The sequence below is a fragment of the Dreissena polymorpha genome, chromosome 3, assembly GCF_020536995.1.
Source record: "Dreissena polymorpha isolate Duluth1 chromosome 3, UMN_Dpol_1.0, whole genome shotgun sequence".
NCBI lineage: Eukaryota > Metazoa > Mollusca > Bivalvia > Myida > Dreissenidae > Dreissena > Dreissena polymorpha.
This window is the reverse complement of record NC_068357.1, coordinates 66292628-66314735: the sequence shown is the minus strand read 5'-3', so window position 1 is coordinate 66314735 and position 22108 is coordinate 66292628. Positions and strand designations below refer to the sequence as shown.

Below are 22108 nucleotides of genomic sequence, written 5' to 3'. Positions count from 1 at the left end.
TTTGTTGAATAAATGTTGTATAAAAATCGCATCATTTCGTTGTTTTTCCTAATATTGATATGTGGAGGTATGGAGGAAACTCGCCTTTATATGTTTAAACTGGAAAGTAATGAAATACCGTAAGATTTGCATTGGCTATATCGAACATAGAAGCGTTTACTGCGATGACAATCAAGACGACATTTTCTTACCTATAACGTTATTTTAAGATGGTGCATAGCTAGCTATTATCAGCGAAGTGATAACATTTTTATTCAGATTAATTATTTTGGGAATTTAGTTTCTAAATATACCTACTGGACGGACGATTCGGACCAGGACCAAGTCTTAATAACGATCTTTTGACAAAAAGTGTCGATTCAATTTTTAGCTCACAACAAATATACAGTATTATAATATAATGTTAATGATGTTCATGAAATGAAGAGCATCTGAATACTGAAAGAAAATAAATTACGGAAATCGATCTATCATAGAGGTATAGGTGGGTCAGCAAAAAAAATCGTTAAAAATGGGAAAAAAACTTCACAATCTCTTTTTACACGGTGCCTATACCACGTGACTTTTTAAGATCTGTGTGGGGAGTTAAATGTCAACAAAAGCACGACAAAGGTAAGATTTTTAAGGATAACTTTTTTAATATGTCATCATTTTCAATGGGATAAAGTGGAGAGCCCGCTCATTCATGAGAGTTTTCTATAGGTATCATGATTTTGTAAAACAAATGAATATTTTTTCAGTAAAGTGCAACCGCGCGTTTGAACGGTTAGAAAAAGGTAGGATCAGTGTGGGGGCATTATCTTATTATGACACAGAAACATCACCTCTCGTGAAATAAAGCAATAAACTCTATGGGCGGAGCTTACACTATATCATTTTGCATTCTTTTTTCAGGTTTCTTTCATATATTTATGAAAACAAAATCAAGAAAAATATTCTAACAGTAATATGATCTTTGTGGTATACGTGTTCAGAAGGATCTGTGTGGTATCCGTGTTTCTACAATTTACGGATAAATTGAGATAATAACGACAATATATATATTTTTTTTATCAATTTCAAATATTTCAATACAACAATTACTACTACCAATACTACCATTACTACTACTTCTGCTACTACTACTACTAATACTACTGCTACTACTACTACTACTACTACTTCTACTACTACTACTACTACTACTACTTCTACTACTACTACTACTACTACTACAACTATTACTACTAGAAGTAGTAGTAGTAATAGTAGTAGTAGTAGATCTATTATTATTATTTACAAATTCATTCATTTCAGTCATCACCTATTTGGCACTAGTGAGCGGACAAGGGAAAAAATAGAGGTAACAGTTTCACGAGACAGGAATGCTATACAGAAGGGGACACTAGGAGTAAGGTGGGAGCGGGCGAGACGAAACGATAGCAAACTGTTGCCAACAATAAGAATGCGGATAGACGAACACAATGGACATTTTAATTCTGACACAAATTCTGCAATAGAAATTGTGTCAAATATCACACAGGTTGACAAAAAGCAAAGGCATGTTCTTTCCGGAGTAATACGTATGTTTTAAAATCAAATTTGGAATACAAACTGATAAAACAGAATCCACCAGACGTATTGGCTTGTCATTTTGTTGTTATTAAAAGTTTAAGGTAAACGGTATGTTTATTAAAAACAAAATACTGGTCATAGTAGAAACATATATATATATGTATATGTGTGTGTTTTATTTCATATATGGAATTCATATTGTTGCATTAGTTTATTACATAGTATAGATATTGACAATCATTCGCCATGTGTTGGTGATAATGTCATGTTATAAATTATGTCGTTGTATTCAGTGTAACAAATGTATGCTTATCTTTAGCGTTAATTATTTTGAAGAGAATATAAAATGTAAATGAATAAATATTATATTATATGATTATATATGTACGATTCTCCTCTTGTGTTGTGGATGGATGCAGCTCTGAAGAATGTCAAGACGTATTTCGAATTAAGAAGTATTGTATTGTATACACAACCACATTGCATACATTGTTAACTGTCAATTACCACGGCCTAGAGTAATTATAAGCAGGCAGTAAATTATGTAAAGCAATCGTGAAAATCCCTAGTATTAGAAACCCTGGCTGCTTATGATTATCGAACTAGCTCGTGACAGCGGTATTTAAAATTGAAACCAACGAAAAAACATCGAAAAACTTTAATCAAGTTATAATTAAAAAAAGAATCACAGATTCGATAATACAAATCACAGATGCGATATATTAATGAATAACGTAAATCCAAATTATTGCACAATTATTTGAGATGATTTCAAACACACAAACGAACTAAACGAAACCTAAAAATTAATCAAATTCGGATAACTTTAGAATCATTTTGAAAAATAAAGTAAAAGTAAAACAACGAATAAAATAACGTAAAACGATAATGAAGTTACACAGACAAACTGTAAACTATTATGATTTTTAATCAGTATTCACGGATTTATGTGAAGTCCTCACGTATCGAGAAAGGTTTGTTTTGCGTGTGTACGTTTTGAAACACTCCTCACTACTGTAACACTTGTCATGCATGTGGGTATTGACGTGCTCTCTGAGGTCATTCTCACTTCTAACTGCCAACCCACACTGGTAACATTTCACCAATCCCTCTTTTTTGCACTTTTCTCTCTAGCCACGAGTAGGTACTTGTCCGCAAAGCTCCTGCCGCACTGTACACACACGTGACATTGGGGTCCTTTGTTCGTTGAAGCCTTCTAAGATTGTAGGCATCCTGAGAAAAAAACAACATATTGACATAGCATTAATGTAATTAGATATTGGTTAAAGATAATAAACACACATGATATTAAATATGTAAAACTTGTTTATGATATTATGTTCCGAGAATTAGAAACGTACCCTAATAACAGATCTTGGGCCTACATGGTAAAAAGTCTATTAGATAATTGTGGTTTTAACGATGTGTGGCTGAACCAAGGGGTAGGGGATGTAGAAATATTTTTGAAAATTTTTAGAGTAAGAGTTACAGATATGTTTATACAAAATTGGAAAACCGAATTGAGTGAATCAACTAGAGCAAAAACATACATATTAATATCCGATTTTAAACTTAAATCCTATTTAAGTGATGTAAATATCCCAAAGTACAGAATGGCTCTCTCTAGATTAAGAGTCTCTGCACATAAGCTTAAAGTTGAAACGGGTAGATGGCAAAAACCAATAGCTATTCCTTATGTAGAAAGAAAATGTACTCTATGCAATGTCTTAGAAGACGAATACCACTTTGTTATGGAGTGTACATTATATACTGATGTAAGAAAAGCTTATTTAAAACCATGTAATTACGTAAGACCAAATATGTTAAAGTTTATAGATTTATTGACCTCTCAAAATAGCAATATAGTTAAAAATTTAGCTATGTTTATTTGTAAAGCATGGGAAATAAGAAATACTTATAATAAGTATTATGATTAGGGTAGGACTTTTGTATATACTTATGCACAGCCTCTTGCTGTATATTGTCTTATAAAATATCCAATACTTTGCTTTACATTGTACCGATGTATTTTTGATGTCTATGATTCGAATGACCTGTGACTTTGTGTTTTTGCTTATTGTATTTAATATTTCATGTATACTCATGGGCATATTGCCTACTGTATTATCTAATAAACTAAACTATTTTATTCACGTGACATTTCAATGCGTAAACAAGCTATTTCAAAAATGTTAGTATCTGAGGACACGCGTTCGTTAGTTTTAAATTACAAACGATTTGACGATTATTAAGTTATTTAAAAATATATGATAACCTGAGAGATGAGATATATTGTATATTTGTGTTGTTCCAAGAAAATCCGTTCATCTGTTTGTTAGCATAACTGTATAAAAATGTAACTATTTTTAAGGTATTTAATCTTACCTGAAATGCTTTCCCACAGCAGTTATAGTTTCCAGAGTTAGCGTGTCCCCTAATGTGGCGCAATAATCCAGCTCTGGTCTTCGACATTTTTCCGCATTCGGAGCATTGAGCCATACCTTTAAGCAAATATAATATCAAAAATAATATACGATACATTACTTCATCTGACAGTAGTGTTTGGCGCCAAAATAAAAATGGAATTTGATACAATAACATAAAGTATACACTTATTTAAGGTAAGCATGGACTTGTCATCGATTAAGATGCTCCAGCGTAAGATTTTAATATTATAATGGGGATTGTACAGCATGCCTGTAAATCATAATTATGTATTAGTTTAACAAGCGGTGCAAGCGTAGTGTATAGCCATTATGTGTTTTACATGCTAGCGCATTTAAAAATCCCGTTTCAAATACATTGTTGACAAGCATTTTCTTAAACAACTAAATAGAACTGAAAAACTTAAAAACAGTATACCACACAGATCCGTTGAAAAACGTATACCACACAGATCATATTACTGTAAGAATAGTTTTCTTGAATTTTGTTTCGTAAATAAATAAAAGAAACCTGAAAATGGATGCAAAATTATATAGTGTAAGCTCCGCCCATAAAATGTATTTCTTAATTTCACCAGAGGTGATGTTTTTGTGTAAAAAAAATAATGTCCCCACACTGATCCTACCCTTTTCTAACCGTTCAAACGCGCGGTTGCACTTTACTGAAAAAATACTTATTTGTTTTATAAAATCATGATACCTATAGAAAACTCTCATGAATTAGCGGGCTCTCCACTTTATCCCATTAAAAATGGTGACATTTAAAAAAAAAGTTATCCTTAAAAATCTTACCTTCGTCGCGCTTTTGTTGATATTTTACTCCCCACACAGATCTTAAAAAGTCACGTGGTATAGGCACCGTGTTTTAACGTTATGCGTAAACCCTCCCCCCCCCCCCTCCATCCCCCCGCCCCCTCATAAATTAATTATGCCAAGAGAATAAAGCGATTGGCCCATTCGTTCTTCCGTGCTAGGTTAACTTTAGATGACACGGTTCGTATAATATAAATAATAATAATAAAAAAAATTGACATTTGCACGAGGATATATGTGAACACTTAACACACCCACATCATCTAACCTATTTTTAGCTGGACATTGACATACCTTTGGACGTAGGTTGAATTTAGAAGGTTAAAATTCATGGTGACATCAAAATAACCGTTCGATTTACATCAATACTATTTACCAAAATATTCGTTATACTTCGTTAAACACTCAGAAAGCTAACTTTGCCGACTTCATTTTGACATTGACGTTGCCCCGAGTTTGGACTTATACTGATTCAAATGTGTCTATGAATTGATAAGAATAACGCTTCTACCAGCGGACATAAGTAATTTCTTTCAAAAGATTAAAATCACACATGCATAGTCGCGTCAAGCGAAAATGGGTCTTATGGCGTTCCGGCCAGCGTAGCTCAATCCCAGCCTGTGCATTTTCGTAGTCTGGTCAGAAGCGATGCTGTCTGCTATAAAATCACTCAAAGTTTTATGGTCTCAATATGTATCTCCTGCCCAGACTGCGAGATGCGCAGGCTGGGTGGGCTAAAGATATGATGCGCGCATATGGCATAAGACCCATTTTCGCATGACGCGGGTCTTTTTAAATCTCATTGCTAGTTGTAAATGGCATATTTAAGCATACTGCATTTTAATGCAAAATTGAATTCAAAAAAGCAAACTGGCTAATAAGGGTAGCCTATTCATGCGTTCAGGAACGATTTCCGGACGTGGTTACCGAGTATGCAAACATTTGTGATAAGATAATTAAACGATTTTCTCTTGACGTAACATTATTCTATTTCGGTAGTGTTTTTTCTCATCTTAAAAGCAAAACTGTGTTTATCGATAGTCAAAATATGTCTTCCCCTGACGATTTAGTGACCGAGTACCGACCCTGAATATCTGCGAGATGGATTTTAACTGGGTCACAATTTGTGCCTACGTGTCGTCTGAACATGCAGCGTAGTCCGGAATTTGGTACTGTAGGTGGATGGTCCACGGCCGTCCACAAGCTCAAATGACCATATATGGAGAAAAAGGCGGGACCAAACCAAATAGGCTTGCAATGCGCATGCCCAAGCAAAACCGATTGTAAGCCATCTTGAAATGTTAGCGTGAAAAGAAATACACTACATTTATTGGATATTTTAATATGATGAATATTCTAGGTAGAGAATATGGATAGTATTATCATTATTAGTATTACGTCAACATTAACTCAACAATTGTATTGTTGACATGAAGAAAAAGCTATTACGAGGTTGTTTTGACCATTGATTGCTAAGTAGGTCAAACTCAAAGTTTTAACTTTTATTGATATTTTATTTAGTTAAGGAATCTTCGAGTAATAGTTAAAAAAAATCTTTCGCATTCTAATTCTATAGCTAAATCATGTGTTGTTGCTATATTATAAACTTTCGTGCATGAGCCATTTAAATCCGTTTGCATTACTTTTTTAGTTGTTTCCCCTGGAAAATTATCTTCTTGCTAGCCTTCGCCGAGTTATACAACAACATCGCTATATTGCTGATTTTTGCTGTTGTTTTTTTGGTTAAAGCTGAATGCTTTTGTTGGATAATGTTTAATTTATCATTCACGTTTTACATATGATTCTGTTTAAACCATATTTAATCGATGTTTTGGTGAATTTCGCGCATGCTTAACTTGCCTGATTTCGGACGTAATTTACTTTCGGATACATGCTCCTCTTGTGTTTTTTTTCGATGTTTTCTTATGTATGCAGATTAAAAAAAACAGCTCATGCTTAAATGTGTTATTGAGCAAGTGACTTCTTTATGCTATGGCAGGAATAAAAAAAACTGTTATAAAATTATAAAGGAAGTTTAGTTACATGTATAAACTCACAGTCACAAGTGTGTAAGTATTACTGTTACATTTATTTATATTTTCTAAAAGTAAATATATGCTCACATATCAGTAAGTATTGTACAGCCCTAAATTATATTTAATACACCCATCTAGGCAGTTAATTCATATATGTGCTGGCTTTAATTTACATTCATGTTATTATCACCCTGCAATAGGCGGAGGGATATTGTTTTGGCCTTGTCCGCCCGTCTTTCCGTCCATCCGGCACTTTTGTGTTGGGAGCCATATCTTGGAAGTGCTTTGGTGGATTTCATTGAAACTTGGTATGAGTATATGTATAGATAAGAGGATGATGCATGCCAAATGGCATTGTACACTATCTGTTAATAACGGAGTTATGGCCCTTCGAACCTAAAAAAATGCTTTTTTACCTGAGTGTCAAATATAACACTTTTGTGTCCAGAAGCTAATTAGCGGGGGATATCAATTCAATGAATTTGCTTGTTATTAATTGAAGGGAAATAAACCTGTTATTTTGTCTGTCATTATGGTGTTTAAAGTCACATTTAATGGCATCCAACCTACTTTATTTCAAATACAGTAACACCTGGCGCAGTGACCTGGATGCAGATTCTAAGCAGATGGGCCAAAATGGGGGCAGCTAGAGAGACTCGCCTGGAACTGACAAGCCTGGAGGGAGCTGGTTGTCTGTTGGCGAGATGGGACAACAGACGAAGAATAAACGAACCTACTTGATTTGATAAACATTTTTGTAAGTCATTCAAGAATCGAGCAAACTTTTTGTTTCCAATAAGCAGTCCTGTATATATCCGAAATAAAATAAAATGTTTTACTCAGGTTCCTTGATACTCATCTTGGTATTTAAGGGACCTTATAACAGATTATGGCATGTATTGAAGTTTGTCATTAAATGCGTTATATTTATAAATGTAAACATTAAATCTAAAAAGCTCAATTAAAAAACAAGAACAAATTAAAAGAAAAAGTAATCCTCATCTGGGCTCGAACCACTGACCTCTGGAGTAAAAGTCTTACGCTAAGACGGCCATCCATGCTCATACAATATTTTATACTTTTAGTTTCTATAAGCAAAGCTCGTAGTGTCACAAAAACGACAACAGAACTCCAAATTATTCAATTGTTTTGCTTTGTAACGATTTATCATTTTCAGGTTGTTAATGTTAAGTATAACTGTTTTCTCACAAATAACATAACTGCAACAAAAATGTGCAAGTCTGAAACAATTTTTATGCCCCCTTTCAAAGAAAAGGGGGCATATAGTTATCAGACTGTCCGTCTGTCGGTCCGTATTTCTGTCACACTTTGCGTTTAGGTTTCGAAAAATGCTCATAACTTCTATTTCCCTTGAGATATAACCTTCATATTTGGTACGCATGTGCATATGGACAAAGCCTTTCCATACGAACACAAATTTTTACCCCTGTGACCTTGACCTTGAACTTAAGGTCCGTGTTTAGGTTTCAATATCTGCGTTTAGGTTTTGAAAAATGCTCATTACTTCTATGTCCCTTGAGATATAACCTTCATATTTGGTATGCATGTGTATATGGACAAGGCCTTTCCATACGCACAAAAATTGTTACCCCTGTGACCTTGAACTTAGGGTCCGCGTTTAGGTTTCGAAATCTGCGTTTAGGTTTTGAAAAATGCTCATAACTTCTATGTCCCTTGAGATATAACCTTCATATTTGGTATGCATTTGTATATGAACAAGGCCTTTCCATACGCACAAAAAATTTTACCCCTGTGACCTTGACCTTGAAGTTAGGGTCCGCGTTTAGGTTTCGAAATCTGCGTTTTGATATTGAAAAATGCTTATAACTTCTATGTCTCTTGAGATATAACATTCATATTTGGTATGCATGTGTATATGGACAAGGCCTTTCCATACGCACACAAATTTTGACCCCTGTGACCTTGAACTTAGGGTCTGCGTTTAGGTTTCGAAATCTGTGTTTAGGTTTCGGAAAAGCTCATAACTTCTATCAAGCATTTATAGGGGGCATAAGTCATCCTATGGTGACAGCTCTTGTTTTATTATGTCAATTTACCAAAAAATGCAAAGGCCCCTTAAAATACATGAAGTAATGTTTACAGTTGTCCATAACCACATATTGAAAAAGAATGTGCAAGCTCTATCTATTGGCATACAAACAAAGCCAATCTGTTGGATTATTACTCATGGCAAGCAATATGATCTTAGGTATACCTTCTATAATCAGGTGTTTGCACTTTAATCACATTAAAATTTGAAAAACTATAGAAGTACAAAAAGGTCAGAATGATAACAAACAGGTTTGTAATGGACATCATCTTGCAATTGCTATTTATGTGAGTGGGATGGTACACAAATTCTGAATTTGTTATATGTAGGACATTTAGTAACTTAGCAACCCATGCATGTTGCAAGGGTGTTAATTGTCCGGATTATTTGGAAATCCCGATTTGAGCCATTCAGGATTGAATTTTAGATCAGTGTAAATCCGATGATTTGTTTTAAGGGGGTGTGAACAAATATTGTAATTGCTTCATTGGCATGCCGGGCATGTGCGCTTAGTATGGATTTTTCCTGGTCTTTTTAACAAGGTTTTCCAAAGAAAAAAACGGTTATTAGATTGGCAAATGCCGGCTGGCGGGCGGACGGAACAAGCTTGTCCGGGCCATAACGTTGTGGTTCTTGGTGAGAATTTAAAATCATTTGGCACATTTGTTCACCATCATTAGACGGTGTGTCGCTCAAAAGAATACCGTCAATATATCCAAGGTCAAGGTCATACTTTGAGTTCAAAGGTCAAAAATGGCCATAAAGGAGCTTGTCCGGGCCAAAACTATGTCATTCATTGTGAGACTTAAAAATGATTTGGCATATTTGTTCACCATCGTGGGACGTTGTATCGCACTTTAGAATTACGTCAAAATCTCCAAGGTCAAGGTCGCCACAACTAAAAATATATTTATTTTGAAACAAAGGGGGTTAATTATAAACAATCAGTTCAGTTTGAGTTGTCTCCCTCTATCAGACTTTTTTCTACATTGAAAACCTGGTTTTGTGACAATTTTGTCCCTTGTTTTACTATTGTCTGATTGGTTATCCGCTGACACGGACATAAAAGGTAACTGACCTAACCTTTTGGCTACTTTCCAGAAATCTTACATACTACAAAATGTAGCATATGTCCCCCATCATTAAATTTCCATTTTCTGCTGTCAAACTAAGTGCATATATTATTTCATTTGCAAAAGACATATCTGGATATATTTTTGGACAGTTGTTTTACTGTATGGTTAGTGGATTAACATTTATTATGCCCCCCTTCGAAGAAGAGGGGGTATATTGCTTTGCACATGTCGGTTGGTCGGTCTGTCGGTCCGTCCACCAGGTGGTTTCCGGATGATAACTCAAGAACGCTTAGGCCTAGGATCATGAAACTTCATAGGAAGATAGATCATGACTCGCAGATGATCCCTATTCATTTAGAGGTCACTAGGTCAAAGCTCTAGGTCATGGTGACCCGAAATAGTAAAGTGGTTTCTGGATGATAACTCAAGAATGCATATGCCAAGGATCATGAAACTTAATAGGTAGATTGATCATGACTTGCAGATGACCCCTATTGATTTTGAGGTCACTAGGTCAAGGTCACGGTAACCCGAAATAGTAAATGGTTTCCGGTTGATAACTCAAAATCGCATACGCCTAGGATCATGAAACTTCATAGGTAGATAGATCATGACTCGCAGATGACCCCCTATTGATTTTGAGGTCAGTAGGTCAAATGTTAAGGTCACGGGGACCCGAAATAGTAAAATGGTTTCCGGATGATAACTCAAGAACACATATGCCTAGGATCATGAAACTTTATGGGTAGATTGATCATGACTCGCAGATGACCCGTATTAATTTTGAGGTAACTATGTCAAAGCCAAATGCACGGTGACCCGAAATAGTTAAATGGTTTCCGATGATAACTCACGAACGCTTACGCCTAGGATCATGAAACTTCATGGGTACATTTATCATGACATGCAGATGACCCATATTGATTTTCAGGTCACTAGGTCAAGGTCACGGTGACCCGAAACAGTAAAAAAAAAATCCGGATGATAACTCAAGAATGCTTTTGCCTAGGTTCATGACACTTCATAGGTACATTGATCATGACTCGCAGATGACCCCTATTGATTTTCAGGTCACTAGGTCAAAGGTCAAGGTCACAGTGACAAAAAGGGTATTCACATAATGGCTGCCACTACAACGGACAGCCCATATGGGGGGCATGCATGTTTTACAAACAGCCCTTGTTATCGATGTTCTTCATAACATTTATATAAAATGACAATTACACATCGAGTGTTACTGGTGGTCTGGCTTATAATATTTTGCATTTTACTCACCAGAAATAGCAACTAAGACTATAAAAAGAACAATGAACTATGGCTTTGGGGGGCTCTACCTGTAAGGGACCTACAGCCTCAGACTCCAGACTTTATCATAAGGATTTCAAATTTGGGACATTTGACACCCCTGATGTTGTGCCATGTATCAAAACCGTCTATATATAAAAATTAATTTTATTAATTGGATATGTTGAAGATTTGGTGATGCATTGGATTTCATTTTGTGTTTTGTTGACCTACTTTTAATTTTTAGGCTCAGCAGAACTATGGCTGTCAAAACACAATTGTATTAAAATGAATAGTGCTTCAAATTATACAAGAAGTCACTTTCTTTTTGTTTTAGATGTTTTTCAGTTTCGTCGGAAGACATTTCCCACCAACCATCCTGTCTTGAAAGAAATAACTTTTGAACCCGATTATCTGGTAATACTATTTTTTTACATACAGTTATTAGTGAATTATGAACATTTCATAAGGATCTCAAGGGTCACAACAGGTATATATATATAATATATATATATAATCAAGATTTTCCATAGGCAGTTAGAGCACAGCTGGCCCGAATAGCATGGACAAGTTAACAATTTTTTTTTTTAAATATCTAGTGTGTAAAAATTACTTTGCATTGCAGAGAACTTTAAGATCATTTTATTTCTGTAAAAAATGTTCAAAGTTATATCCTGAATGATTCTAGGGCCTTAAATTATATATGGAAACAAGCATATTTAATAATAAAAAGGCCTGTTGAGTTTTTAATTTGTTCTCTTAAAGATTTACAGAAAGACCCTTTTTAGCTCGACTATTATATATGAAATCTATATAGTGGAGCAATTCTACTCACCCGGCGTTTGCGTTAGCCTTAGCATTGGCGTTAGTGTGAGCATGCAAATGTTAAAAGTTTGCGGACTACCCCAAATATTTTCAATGTCCCTTGGCATATTTCTTTCATATTTTGCATACTTCTTAACAAACATGACCCCAACCTATAAACAAGAGCAGACAACTCTATCAAGCATTTTGTAATAATTATGGCCCCTTTTCCACTTAGAAAATGCAGCAAATGTTTAAGTTTGTTTACTACCCCTAAATATTTTCAATGTCCCTTGACATATTGCTTTCATATTTTGCATTTTTCTTTACCAACATGACCCCAACCTATAAACAAGAGCAGACAACTCTATCAAGCATTTTGTAATAATTATGGCCCCTTTACCATTTTGAATATTCATATTATTGATAAATCTATGTTAAAGTTGGCGTACCACCTAAAATATTTTCAACGTCCCTTGACATATTGCTTTCATATTTTGCAAACTTATTTACCAACATGACCCCAATCTATAAAGAAGAGCAGACAACTGTATCAAGCATTTTGTAAGAATAATGGCCCTTTTTCCATTATTATATGCATATTACTTAAGATTCAACCCAATAATATCTTTGACAAGTTTTAAAATGACGCCGGTTGGTTGAAAAACATGGCATTTATGAGGTGGGGCATTTTCCTTATATGGCTATAGTAAACCTTGTTATCACTCTAGAGGCCACATTTATTGTCAGATTTTCATGAAACTTGGTCAGAACATTTTTCCAATGATATCTTGGATGAGTTTGAAAATGGTTTTGGTTGCTTTAAAAACATGGCCACCAGGGGGCGGGGCATTTTTCCTTATATGGTTATTTATATATGGTCCATATATGGTTATATATGGCTTTAGTAAAACCGTGTGAACACTCTAGAGGCCGCATTGTCCAATCTTCGTGAAATTTGGTCAGAAGATTGGTCTCAATGATATCTTGGATGAGTTTGAAAATGGTTATGTTTGCTTGAAAAACATGGCTGCCAAGGGGCGGGGCATTTTTCCTAATATGGCTATAAATGGCTATAGTAAAATCTTGTTAACACCCTAGAGGCCACATTTATTGTCGGATCTTCATGAAACATGGTCAGAAGATTCATCCCAATAATATCTTGGACAAGTTTAAAAATGATGCTGATTGGTTGAAAAACATGGCTGCCAGGGGGCAGAGCATTTTTCCTTCTATGGCTATAGTAAAACCTTGTTAACATTCTAGAGGCCACATTTATTGTCTGATCTTTATGAAACTTGGTCAGAAGATTTGTCCCAATGATGTCTTGAATGAGTTCGAAAATGGGTATGGTTGCTATAAAAACATGGCCACCAGGGGGCGGGGCATTTTTCCTTATAGGGCTTTAGTAAAACCTTGTTAACACTTTAGAGGCCACATTTATTGTCAAGCTTCATGAAATTTGGTCAGAAGATTGGTCTCAATGATATCTTGAAAGAGTTTGAAAATGGGTACATTTGCTTGGAAAACACGACTTCCAGGGGGCGGGGCATTTTTTTCATTATATGGCTATAGTAAAGTCTTGTTAACACTTTAGAGGCCACTTTTATTTCCGATGTTCATGAAAAATGGTCAGAAGATTCATCCCAATAATATCTTGGACGAGTTCAAACATGATGCTGATTGGTTGAAAAACATGGCTGCCAGTGGGCTCTGCATTTGTTCTTTTATGGCTATATAGTAAAACCTTGTTAACACTCTAGAGGCCACATTTATTGTCTGATCATCATGAAACTTTGTCCGAAGATTTGTCCCAATGATATCTTGGATGAGGTCAAAAATGGTACAAATACGTACAGACTTTAATGATAAACACTAGTCTGGCCAATGTCGTCTTACAAGCTGGTATATACACTCACTGCTAGAGCAGAATCATTTGTCATCTGTTGCAGACAGGCAGTGGTGATCGTTCTTAGCAAATTGAGTTGCCGTTCTTTCCGTAGCTAAGGCTTCTAAGCACACACTGATTTGCAAAATATGCTCTGTAAATTCTAAAATGCGACCAACTAAAAACAAACCCTTTGCCAACTTCTAGGTCAAAGGTTAAGTTTGAACATCATGATTCCTTTTAAATGGCAAATGATATTCGCGTACGATCTTACAACTGTAACTCCCTATTCCCAACTCGGCATTTTCATCAAAGGGCATGAAGGGTGTCCAAGGTTGACAGGTTGGAATCTTTGAATGGCAGGGTGCTGCGCCCTTCCATTCATGCCAAGCTGGAGCACTGGTTTTGATGGTGTTTCACTTGTAACACACCAAGCAGTATGACCCATTATATTTATCAACATGGCTAAAATGAGGCCAAAATAAATGCCCTTTGTTTATTTCCAAAGACATGGATGGATCATCTTTGTCTCTGAATATATTATAAATACTCGTGTTGTTGATTTTGTCCTGTTTGCTTATTGCAGGAAAACTGTTAACGCATTATGTTGTGAAGACTCCTCTGTAATCAGACAGCTAGCAGTATTATGATTATCAAATATTAAAATTTGACTTAACAATATAGCGCTTCAAATTATATAAGACTTTATTTTTGTTTCAGATATTTTCCAGTTTCCCCTCACAACAATTTGCATCAAACCTCTTGTCTGGTAAGAAATTTCCATTGAAACCAACTGCTGGTAATACTATCTTTTTGGTAATGGGGGCTATATAGGAACCACTTTGTCGGTCCGTCAGTCTGTCCCGAAATTTCATCAGATCTTCACCCAAACTTGGTCACAAATTGTATCTAGATGATGTATAGGTCAAGTTTGAATATGGATCATGCCCGGTCAGAAACTAGGTCATGGGGTCACTTATTGTGTTTTTAAACCTGAAGTTTGTCTGGGCCATAACTTTGTCATTTATTTCATACAGTATTTTAAATGATGGAACAGTTCATAATGATTTCAAGACATCTTCTGATCCCTGGAAGATAAACTAGGGATTGATCTGTCTGTATATAACAGTTCAGAGACTTCCAATCTAGCGTGAGAAGATGTAATGATAATGTAAAATGAAAATTACATATAACCATACATGCCATAATTTTTCAGACCAATTCCGGGACATTGTGTTAAATTGTCCGGGACTTTTGCCGATTTTCCGGGACATGTATAAAATGTAGTGATATTTATAGACATATAGATTTTTGGTACGTTTTGTTTTGTTTCGCATCGTTAATTGCAAAAGTTCGAAAGCCTATCCGAAATATACTTGATCTGTTAACGTCAAATTAAACATTACTAGTTCCTTTACTAGATACAGGCCATGTGTTTTCAGTGTAAGCGTTCTAAACATAGATGGTGACGTCACTGCGTTATTGTTATTAAGACCGGTGTGTAACGCGTAGTTGTTGATACACCTTTATTCATTTATAACATTTATATAATAAAAAATACAACAATACAGTACCGTTAGATTGTCAACTCAAATCAATTCACAATACATACAACCAATCACATAAAACAAATACAACAAAACAGTACCGGTAGATCGTCAACTTAAAATCCGTACAGTCACACATTAGTTACACTCTTGTTTCGATGTAGATATAAGTCAATTAACAACCAAAACAATGCCGCCTTTTCGGTTTGACAGCGAACGTGAGACAATCAATATGATAACAGGACCCCTGTTAATTGATCGATTTTGACACGTAGCGTAGACTGCCTATTCGGGTAGGCATTGTTATGGAGACGCTGCATATATACACAGATTCGAGGTGCAGTTAAGCCTAAGATAAGGTACATGTATATATGGATTTTGTAAATTCAGGGACATTTGACAGATTTCCGGGACAGCGGGACAAGTTCTTCATTTCCGGGACTGTCCCGGAAAATCCGGGACGTATGGCATGTATGATATAACAGTTCATACAGTTTAAGAAATACAATACATTTTATACAATGTCGTTTTTATGCCCCCGAACCAGCGATTTTGAGGGCATATTAAAATCGTTCCGTCCTTTAGTTTGTTAGTCCATCCGTCCGTCTGTAAGTTAGTAAGTCCGTCTGTCAGTCCGTCCGGATTATTTTCCGTTCAATAAGTCTAGCAATTGTCATCAGATCTTCACCAAACTTCATGAAATGTGTAAGGCAATAACATCTAGGTCAAGTTAGATAATGGGCCAAATAGACCCAGACACCCCTGAGTTATGGCCCTTGAATCATAGTAAAATAGGGTTTTTAGCTCGACTATTATATATGAAATATATATAGTGGAGCTTTCCTACTCTCCCCGGGGTTCCAGTGTCCGTGAGCGTTGGAATGAACTATAGTGGGGGACATATTGTTTTTCGCCCTGTCTGTTGGTCTGTCTGTTGGTTTGTTTGCTCCAACTTTAATATTTTGCCATAACTTTTGCAATATTGAAGAAAGCAACTTCATATTTGGCATGCATGTGTATCTCATGGAGCTGCACATTTTGAGTGGTGAAAGGTCAAGGTCATCCTTCAAGGTCAAAGGTCAAAATATACCTAGAAAGGTGCAGATTTGCTTCAGTTTTGTGTTTAGGTTCATTTTATTCCTAAAATATCACAGCTATTACACTATGCCTCCAAACATATACAAAAGCTTGACCCAAACCAAGACACTCTTGATGTTAGTAATGGTAGGTGAACGTAAGAATTAAATGCTGGCAATTCACATGAAATTGACATGAGGGTTTATTAATTATCCATGGTCCTGATCCCTTTAATATCTGAAATCCCTGTTTGTGCATATAACATAATGAGAACACCCTTTGGGCGACCTAACTTTGTATTTCAATCAGTTTCTTGTTTTGACCATTATTTTTACATTATTATCAAAACTTGTTAGTTTCCTACCCTTGAAAAAGGAGAGGGACTTACGGTTTGCGCTCTGTGTCTGTCAGTCTGACACTTTTCTGGATCCTTCGATAACTTTAAAAGTTCTTCAACCATTTACTTCAAATTAATACTGAACCTCTCTTATGACAATACGGTCAATCTAAACTATGTATGGCCCCATTACTAACCCTGGGGTGCCCCTCCCACATAGGCCACGCCAACCCAAATTGCCTTTTACTATAATTTCTTCATTTCTACACCGATTCACTTTCTAATTGATACTGAACTTCTCTTATGACAATACGGTCAACTATGCATGGCCCCATTACCAACCCTGGGGCGCCCCTGGGTCAAACATGCGGCGTGGGGATATGCGTCGGTCTCTGCCGCGCCATTTCTAGTCAACATTGGAGACATTGGCATCTTAAAGGAATAAATTATGTATGAGCCCAAATTTTGCAGAACTATGGCCCTTGCTCATTTTTTGTTTAGCTCCTCAGCTGAAATCATCATCTAGCAGTCACAATAGTTGAGCGGTTGGAGAGGCATGCATTGCGTCCTACTACTGCTCAGACTATATTATGGTAATGCCTTATCCAAATAACACAAGTATTCACCATGTGCAACTGTCTTGTTGTCTGTATAACTCTCTTCTATTAGCTCAAAGTAAAAAGCATTTGAATTTGCACACTTTGGTATTTTAGTTAGTTTTGTTTGGACATTACAATTGTTTTGAAACTAAAGATTAGTGTTGGGGCATTACACTTCTCTTTAAAATGTTTATTGTGATTATTATTTTTTTTCAGTTTGGCAGACAAAACATGCTGATCAAAAAGAATGTGTACCACAGGGGCCAGGTGTTTCCATTTGAGTGATTGACAAGAAGAAGAAGAGATGAGAAATGTTATCATCATATTTTAGTCCCTACATTTATAGTGTACAGCTCAATGTATTGAACCGGTGTTGTTAGAATATAATTGGAGATACATGCGAACATTATAACATTATATATAAGATGATATTTCAAAGCAATAAGAAATAAAAAGTATAAAAAGTTCAAAACAGTAAACTTTGTGTTTTTACAGTGGACAGGTTAAAGTGGAAGTGACTAGTTAATTGTTGATCATAAGCTGCAATGATGGAAAAACTAGTGGGAAATTACTATCTAGAAAACTGTTTAACGTACGACAACAGTAGTGGAACTTCATAAATGACCGTATGTAACAGGGCTGGGCAGGTTCTTCCTTATATAGCTATAGTGAAACCTTTTGAACACTAGTGACGTCACTGTTTTTTTTTCCAATCTTCATGCATTTTGGTCGAATATTTGTTCAAATGATGGCTCAGTCCAGTTTCGAAATTTTTATGTCTATTCAAAAACCTATCCACTAGAGCACGAGGCCAATTGTCTTTATATGGCTATAATGAAACCTTGTAAATTCTCTAGAAGTGACATTTTTAGCCATATCTCCATAAATTTTGGTCAGAATATTTATTCTAATGATAGCTCAGTTGTCGAGTTTGTAACTGGTTCCGGTTTGTAGACTAACATGGCTGCCAGTGGACCATGACAGTTTTTCTTAATGTGCTAGAGTAGAACCTGTTAACACACCAATTGGCACTTTTTATGTGCATTTTTCATGAAAGATGATCAGAGCATTTGGCCCCAATGTAATCTCAGCTGACTTTGAAACTGGATCACATAACGTCAAAAGTGGGTCAAAATGTCAAATTAAAAAAAGCTTGTAAACACTGGAAGTGCATTAAAATTGTGTTCCTTTTTTATGTCCCCCACTATAGTAGTGGGGGACATATTGTTTTTGCCCTGTCTGTTGGTTGGTCTGTGGTTGTGGTTGGTTTGCGCCAACTCTTAACATTTGCAATAACTTTTGCAATATTGAAGATAGGAACTGATATTTTGCATGCATATGTATCTCATGGAGCTGCACATTTTGAGTGGTGAAAGGTCAAGGTCATCCTTCAAGGTCAAAGGACAAATATATGGGTCCAAAATCGCTCATTTAATGTACACTTTTGCAGTATTTCAATATTCAAGATAGCACTTGATATTTGGCATGCATGTGTATCTCATGGAGCTGCGCATTTTGATTGGTGAAAGGTTAAGTTCATCCTTCAAGGTCAGATGTCAAATATATGTGTCCAAAATCGCTCATTTATTATACTTTTGCAATATTGAAGATAGCAACTTGATATTTGGCATGCATGTGTATCTCATGGATCTGCCACATTTTTGGTGGTGAAAGGTCAAGGTCAGAGGTCGAATATATGTGGCCCAAATCGCTTATTTTATGAATTACTTTTTCTATATTGAAGATAGCAACTTGATATTTGGCATGCATGTGTATCTCATGAGCTGCACATTTTTAGTGGTGAAAGGTCAAGGTCAAATATCTGGGTCAAAATTGATCATGCTAATGTCACTCTGCAATATTGAAGCTAGCAATTCATATTTGAAAGCATGTGTATATCATGGAGTGCACATTTGAGTGCGTTGAAGGGTCAAGGTCATCCTACAAGGTCAAACGTCATATAGGGGGACATTGTGTTTCACAAACACATCTTGTTTAAAGTTTGTCAAAACATTTGCTGTAATGATAAGCAAAGTCAAGTTTATAAATAATTATTTGCCTACAAATACATTTTTCATCAAGTTCATTTATTACTAAACTACACCCTCTCAGAATAGTTTAGTTACTTCTGGTCACAGTTGAGCACCTTAGGGCTCTGTTCTATAATTTGATTGTTTTGGAAAATTGTCATTTTGCCAAAATGTGAGCAAGTCAAATTAATTAACCCTGCTTTGTAGTATCTTGTTTCCTTATATGTAAAAGTGGAAAAAATTATCATGAATCTGACTGCATAGATATTTGGTATTCAGCAAAGCATCGTGTAAATGTAGTAAAACTAAACACAATTGTGTTAGCATAAAACTGGCCATGCCATGGGGGTCAAATGGTTAATACAGACTGTAGGAAAAAGACTTCTAAAAATTTTATCCGTTAAATATATTTTGTGTACATAATGATTAGTTTTCCTTCAACTTATCGCTTTCATGGTGTAAAGAAAACATGCCGACTTACTAAGTAAGTCGGAGATCTGGGTTTGATCCCAGTGAAAGTCAAGTCACAAGGAAAAATGCTTATTGTTGGAAGGATTTATTAGTTATTCAAAAGTAAGATTTTTTTCTTTGCTCGTTCAGTTACAAATACAGCAAATGATCTGAAAGTATTTTTTTATAACGTAGAAGTTAGTGTCATGAATAGTAAATTGGAAAAATGCACTTAATAGAAACTTTACATATTGTATATAAGACTAAAATACGCAGAAATGAAATACCAGTAGCATTATTATACATTTTTTACCCCCACAAACGAAGTTGTCGGTCCGTCTGCCTGTCTTGTCTGTCGGTCCGTATTAGTGTCCGCTCTCTAATTCAAGTTGTTTTACCCGATCTTCACCAAACTTGGTCAGATGTTGTATCTATATGATGTCTAGGTCAAGTTCGATATGGGTAATGCCGGTCAAAATCAAGGCCAAGGGGTCACTTAGTGCGTTTTAAACTTTGAGCATGGTGTCGCTCTCTAATTATGCACCCCTTCGAAGAAGAGGGGTATATTGTTTTCCACATGTCGGTCGGTCGGTCCGTCCATCAGATGGTTTCCGGATGATAACTTGAGAACGCTTAGGCCTAGGATCATGAAACTTCATTGGTACATTGATCATGACTGGCAGATGACCCATCTTGATTTTCGTTACTAGGTCAAGGTCACAGTTATTCCAAATAATAAAATGTTTCAAGAAGGTAACTCAAGAATGCTTAGGCCTAGGATCATGAAACTAAGGATCATGAAACTTCATAGGAACATTGATCATGACTGGCAGATGACCCCTATTGATTTTCAGGTCACTAGGTCAACGGTCACAGTGACAAAAACGTATTCACACAATGGCTGCCACTACAACTGACAGCCCATATGGGGGGCATGCATGTTTTACAAACAGCCATTGTATATACTACTACCCCATGCTCGTATATAAGTAATGCCGTATCAAGCCAGTACTATACTAGCGAGTCATGTATCGGATATATCCTACTACCCATGCTCGTATATAAGTAATGCCGTATCAAGCCAGTACTATACTAGCGAGTTATATAGCGGGTATATCCTCCTACCCCATGCTCGTATATAAGTAATGCCGTATCAAGCCAGTACTATACTAGCGAGTCATACCGGATATATCCTACTACCCATGCTCGTACATTAGTAATGCCGTATCAAGCCGGTACTATACTAGCGAGTCATAGGGGTATATACTACTACCCCATGCTTATATATAAGTAATGCGTACCAAGCCCGTACTATACTAGCGAGTCATATACCGGGTATACCCTACTACCCCATGTTCGATATAAGTAATGCCGTATCAAGCCAGTACTATACTAGCGAGTAATATAGGGTATATCCTACTACCCCATGCTGGTATAAGTAATACGTATCAAGCCAGTACTATACTAGCGAGTTATGTACCGGGTATATCCTACTACCCCATGCTGGTATATAAGTAATGCCGTATCAAGCCAGTACTATACTAGCGAGTTATGTACCGGGTATATCCTACTACCCCATGCTGGTAACGAGTCTTAACCGGGTATATCCAACTACCCCATGCTCGTATAAGTAATGCCGTATCAAGCCAGTACATACTAGCGAGTTATATACCGGGTATACCTACTACCCCATGCCGTATATAAGTAATGCCGTATCAAGCCGGTAATATACTAGTTATCCGGTTATATAGCCTATATCCTACCCATGCTCGTATATAAGTAATGCCGTTTCAAGCCAGTACTATACTAGCGAGTTATATACCGGGTATATCCTACTACCCCATGCTCGTAATAAGTAATGCCGTATCAAGCCAGTACTATATTAGCGAGTTATATACCGGGTATACTACTACCCCATGCTCGTATATAAGTAATGCCGTATCAAGCCAGTACTATACTAGCGAGTCATATACCGGGTATACCCTACTAACCCTATGTCGTATATAAGTAATGCCGTATCAAGCCATACTATACTAGCGAGTCATATACGGATATCCTACTACCCCATGCTCGTATAAAGTAATGCCGTATCAAGCCA

The 22108-nt window shown here is 36.1% G+C and overlaps 2 long non-coding RNA genes across 3 annotated transcripts; one reads left to right on the top strand and one right to left on the bottom strand.

The window, feature by feature from the left end:
- Nucleotides 1-2151: 2151 nt before the first annotated feature.
- LOC127874156 (uncharacterized) lies at nt 2152-4873 on the bottom strand. The gene is made up of 3 exons (XR_008046668.1): nt 4791-4873; nt 3940-4055; nt 2152-2787 (listed from the first exon to the last, which is right to left on the bottom strand). It is a non-coding gene; the product is annotated as an uncharacterized LOC127874156 (long non-coding RNA).
- Nucleotides 4874-6098: 1225 nt separating this feature from the next.
- On the top strand, nt 6099-17797 carry LOC127874546 (uncharacterized). Of its 2 annotated transcripts, XR_008046986.1 has the most exons (5): nt 6572-7604; nt 11616-11695; nt 14691-14739; nt 17433-17524; nt 17747-17797. It is a non-coding gene; the product is annotated as an uncharacterized LOC127874546 (long non-coding RNA). The 2 variants fall into 2 exon arrangements; XR_008046987.1 differs by lacking the exons at nt 17433-17524; nt 17747-17797 and adding an exon at nt 6099-6171 and having other exon boundaries at nt 7434-7604; nt 14691-14951.
- Nucleotides 17798-22108: the final 4311 nt, after the last annotated feature.